We start from the raw sequence: 6,000 nt of genomic DNA, 5'->3' as shown, positions 1-6,000 counted from the left end.
AAAAGATTGGTCATATACAGTCTGTGTGTTCCAAGAAACTACGGGGCCAACCCACAAACATGGCTAACAGCTGTTCTGAACCAATGGATGTCAGTCAGGTCGATTTCGACGATGCCGTGCTCCTACACCAGTCAGTTTCTGATGAGCCTGTAACAGTTCAAACCTGTTATAGCATTTCTGCCATCAACAAGCCCTCACAGCCCATCAGGTGCCCCAGCGGCCCTCTAAACTTGTATGTGAGCCAAAGAAACTTTTCATTCAGCTTAAAGTTGCGGACCAGACTGTGAAATTCCAGCTGGACACTGGGGCCTCTGTTACCTTGATCAATAGGCACACCTTCGAGACACTTGGCTCCCACAACTTCAACCTCCCACACAGGCCCTCAGTACCTACAATGGGGATCGCATCGCCATCTTGGGCACATGCCTTCTACAGATGCAGTACCAATCTACGACCAAGGCAATTCCTGTCACAGTCCTGCAAACTTATGACAGCCCCAAAATTTTTGGTCTCAATGCCTTCGATATTTTTGACCTCCAGATCTCCAATGATCTGTCAATAATCACTTCCCATGTTCTGCAGGAGAGCATCAGGAAACTATGTGACAAATATCACCATCTTTTTGAGGACACCTTAGGCAAAGCCGACGATTTTTTTGCACACATCACCCTGAAAGAGAATGAACGGCCAAGATTCATAAAAGCACAAGATGTTCCTCATGCAATTCGGGATGAGGTTGCCACCGAACTAAGACGTATGCAGGAACTGGGTGTCATTGAGCCCATAGCTGCCAGTCAGTGGGCATCACATCTCATCACGGTCAGGAAACCCAATGGGAAGTTATGTCTTAGCGCTGATTTTAAATCCACAGTTAACGCACAGTGTGTCGTGGACTCGTGCCCACTCCCTCAGCCAGAACGGTTAATGGACAAGTTGCAAGGGGGTGTTTTCTTCTCAAAGAGAGATCTTAAGGATGCCTATCTACAACTTCCCTTAGATGATGCTACAAAATCCTTCATTGTCATCAATACTCATATCGGGCTGTTCCAATATCAGCAATTGCCTTTCGGCAGCACTTCAGTACCAGCCATCCTCCAGAGGTTTTTAGAGCAACTCATGTCCAAGGTCCCCTCTTGCACCAACTATCTGGATGACATCATCATATCGGGCAGCTCCTTTGAGGAGCACCTCCACAACCTGGAATGCCTCTTCCAAACCCTCACTGACGCTGGACTCAAATGCAACAGCAAAAAATGCAAATTTTTCTGTCATCAGATAGAGTACCTGGGTCATGTCATCAACTCCAGTGGTGTTTGACCATCTTCCAAGCACTTGGATGCTATCCGGAAGTTACCTGCTCCCAGGAACCTCACCGAACTGCAAGCTGTCCTTGGCAAGATTTCATATTATCTATGGTTCCTACCAAATGCGGCTCAGATTGCAGTGCCATTACATTTTCTTTGATGGAAACATGTTCCATTTCGGTGGTCAGACCAGCAAGAAACAGCATTCCAGACATTAAAAAAATGTCCTGCTGAGTGCCAGATGTCTCGTCCACTTTGATCCAGTGAAATCTGTGGTCCTCACAGTAGATGCTTCCTTATATGGCATTGGCACAGTTCTGTCTCAAAATGTTGGTTCCACAGACAGGCCAATTGCGTTCACATCGAAGTTGCTCAACAAGGCTCAAGTAAACCACAGCCAATTGGAAAGAGAGGTGTTAGCTATCATTTATGGCATTTCCAAGTTCCACCAGTACCTGTATGGAAGAAAATTTTTTCTACTAACGGACCACAGTCCTCTCACCAGCCTATTCCATCCAGCCAACCAGTACCCACCCAAACTGCTCAAAAGCTCCAATGATGGGCACTTATCCTGGCCAGTTATAATCACGTGATCATCTACCACCCCACGACTCATCACGCCAATGCTGATACTCTATCAGATCTCCCTGTCGGACTGGACATGACTTTTGACTCTTCCGAGGATGCCTGCTTCCATATTGGCCAGAGGGATGAGGCATCACTATCTTCCTTCCCAATTGATCATCATCGCATCACCACCACCACAGGGCAAGTTGACATCCTGCTACCCCTTCGCCGGGTTATTTTAACAGGCTGGTCTGAAGATAAGACGCAACTTCCCAATGAGTCTCTACGACGTTGGTACCCACTGCGAGATGCCTTTACTGTCCAAATTGGAGTGGTGCTCTTGCATACACCCAATGATCAAACTCAGGTTGTGATTCCTATGCCTCTGCAGAAGCAAGGGCTCAAATTACTTCATAGAGGAAATTGGGGCATTGTCCAGATGAAGCAGTTGGTCAGGTGCCATTGCACTTGGCTTGGGATGGACAAGGATATAGAACAAATGGTCACACATTGCAAGGAATGTGCAGAACACCAACCTGCCCCTCATCAACAGTTTTTCAGTTGGCCTCAACCAGCGGCTCCTTGGCAAAGTCTTCATATCGACTTTGCAGGGCCGTTCTGGGGTTCAAGGTGGCTGATCGTTGTGGACGCTTTTTCCAAATTTCCTTTTGTCCTTACTATGACTTCCACAACTTCAGCCAATACAATCGGGGCTCTGGAAACAATCTTTAACCGAGAAGGGTTGCCAACCACCATAGTGTCTGATAATGGTCCACAATTAACGTCATCAGAATTTGCTTCCTTCTGTAAGGCCAACTGCATCACACACATGTCGGCGCCATTCTCCCCCCAATCAAATGGAGAAGCTGAACGGTTTGTGCGTGCTTTCAAGGCACAGATGACAAAGCTGCAACAGTCTCACTCTAAAGAGAATGCTCTCCTCCTGTTCTTATCAACATACCGCACAACACCCCAAGGCGACATGTCACCGGCTGAACTTCTACGTGCTAGGTCTCACCGGACAACATTGCATCTTCTTCATCCTCAGCAATCTCCAGCTGCTTCTGCACCTTCAACCAAATTCTCTGCACATGCCAAAGTGTATTTCAGGATCTTCAATAAGAATCATGCTTTGGAACCTGGAATTGTCATCAATCCTTTGGGCAGGGCGAACTATATCATTCGGGACAGATCAGGGCACACCCACCACAGACACCAGAATCAGCTATGCTCCCATGCAATTCCTGATCCTGCCATGGACCTTTTGTTTCCAGGGGCTGTTCCTGCAGAGGGCATCCCAACCAGCAGTCCACAGTGGCGGGATATGTGCCAGCTCTCAGGCGCCTCCTGCAGTGCACCCACGTTCCAGCCACGGCCTCCACACCCTCGGGTGGTACAATCTTCCCCATCACGGTCCAGGTCGCCACCGCCACCAGAGATGCCTCGGATGCTGCAGATCCTGTTGCCACAGCCACAGCCGCTGCCTTCATCACTATCAGCTACACCCATGAAATTGGACACCCTGACTCCAGCAGCAGATTATTCGGAGTATGCTGGGCAGGAGGCACATTCGACCTCCGGCTGTTCTTCCAGTCTCACTGGGACACCCCCCACAGCTCCTGCGGGAATGCGGCTTAACACTGTTTGGACCAAGTTTCTGAATGGCCCCTGTCACCCAGACTCCGGCCTCGACCTCCCCATCGTCACCGTGGCCCATCTCAATCCACCACCACGGCGAGGCATTTTGGGGGGGGGGGGGGGGAGGGAAGAGTGTGGTATAGTCAATGCCCACACCGTGGTGCCTGCAGCTGTGTGGCCACGGCCTTTACGTCATACAGCCAATGGCCGGCACGCCCCGCTTATGCACAGCACAGGCGTGGGCCTCACACACTGAGTGCCTCCACACTGTCATGGCAACCTTGTTCGGCGACCTCCCAAGAGATAGTTACGAGAGGCTGATGCCGCCATGCCTGGCAGTCTTGTGTTGGGCTACGTCGACATTGCACCCAGGAATGATGCTACGCTGTGCTATGACTGTTTACCATACCGGACTTGGACTCTGCAGCCCAGTCACTGCTCTTGATCAAGCACCAACTTTTGTTAGTATTGTGGAACTGTTGGCAATAAACAGAATCCCCCAATCCACCACCACGGTGAGGCATTTTGGGGGGGGGGGGGGGGGGGGGGGGGAAGAGTGTGGTATAGTCAATGCCTACATCGTGGTGCCTGCAGCTGTGTGGCTGCGATCTTTATGTCATACAGCCAATGGCCGGCACGCCCCGCTTATGCACAGCTCTGCACAGCACAGGCATGAGCCTCACACCCTGAGTGCCTCCACACTGTCATGGCAACCTTGTTCGGCGACCTCCCAAGAGATAGTTACGAGAGGCTGACACCACCATGCCTGGCAGTCTTGTGTTGGGCTACCTATGTGCTACGTTGACATTGCACCCAGGAATGACGCTACACTGTGCTATGACTGTTTACCATACCGGACTTGGACTCTGCAGCCCAGTCACTGCTCTTGATCAAGCACCAAGTTGTGTAAGTATTGTGGAACTGTTGGCAATAAACAGAATTTGGAACTCACGCCAATCGTTATTTGTTGTTTCTCCAATTACGGATACAACAGTTACCTTTACTACCTTTAGGATTTCAGAGAGAGAATTCCAGTCAACATTGTTGAAAGCTTTCTGTATGTACAAATGATGTAAACTTAGGATTGACTTTCCTTAATCTATTTTCTAAGATAAGTCATAGGGTCAGTACTGGCTTGCATGTTCCTGCATTTCTCCAGAATCCAAACTGATCTTCCTGAGGTCTGCTTCTACCAGCTTTTCCATTCCTCTGTAAAGAAATCGTGTTAGTATTTTGCAATTATGACATATTAAACTAATAGTTCAGTAATATTGACACCTATCAGCAGCGGCTTTCTTAGGAATTGGAATTATTACATTGTTTTTTATGGTGTTTCACCTGCCGCATACATCTTGCTCACCTGATGGAAGAGTTTTGTTGTGGTGGGCTCTTCCAAGGCTATAAGTAGTTCTGACAGAACATTGTCTACTATCGGCACCTTGTTTTGACTTAGGTCTTTCAGTGCACTGTCAAATTCTTCTTGCAATATCTTATCTCCCATCTCAATTTCATCAATGTCCTCTTCCATTTCTATAATATTGCCTTCACATTCATCTCCCTTGTATTGACCATCTACATAGTACTCCCAACTTTCAGCTTTCCCATCTTTTGTGAGGACTGGTTTTCCATCTGAGCTCCTGATATTGTACAGTTGCTTCTCTTTTCTCCAAAGGTTTCTTTAATTTTCCTGTAGGCAGTATCTATCTTTCTCCTAGTGAAATGTGCTTCTAAATCTTTACATTTGTCCCCTAGCCATTCCTGCTTAATGATTCTGCACTTCATGTCAGTCTCATTATTTAGATGTTTGTACTCCCTTTTGCCTCCTTCATTTGCTGCATTTTTCTATTTTCTCCTTTAAATGATTAAATTCAGCATTTCCTGTGTTATCCATGGATTTCTACTAGGCCTTGTCTTTTTAACTATTTGATCCTCAGCTGTCTCCACTATTTCATTTCTGAAAGCTACCCATTCTTCTTCTACTGTATTCCTTTTCCTTGTTATAGTCAGTCACTGCGTAATGCTCCATCTGTAAGTCTCAACTACCTCTGGTTCTTTCAACTTATCCAGATTCCATTTTATTAATTTCCTACCTTTTTGCAATTTCTTTAATTTCAATGTACAGATCATAACCAATAAATTGTGGTCAGAGTCCACATCTGTCCCTGGAATGTCTTACAATTTAAAATCGGGTTCCAAAATCTCTGTCTTGCCATTATATAATCAATCTGAAGTCTTCTGGTATCTTCAGGTCTTTTCTGTGTATTCAACCTTCTTTCATGATTCTTAAACCAAGAGTTAGCAATGATTAAATTATGCACTGTGCAAAATTCTGAATAATTTCTTTCATCTCACCATACATTTCGTCAACCCCTTCACCATCAGTGGAGCTTATACTAGTGTGGTGAGTGTTGGGTTTGTGTCTGCCTTGGCTATTATAATGCATTCATTATGCTGTTTAGAGTAGCTTACCCACATTCCTATTTTCTTATTC

The sequence above is a fragment of the Schistocerca americana genome, chromosome 7 (genome assembly GCF_021461395.2).
Source record: "Schistocerca americana isolate TAMUIC-IGC-003095 chromosome 7, iqSchAmer2.1, whole genome shotgun sequence".
Taxonomy (NCBI): domain Eukaryota; kingdom Metazoa; phylum Arthropoda; class Insecta; order Orthoptera; family Acrididae; genus Schistocerca; species Schistocerca americana.
This window is presented reverse-complemented; position numbering follows the sequence as displayed.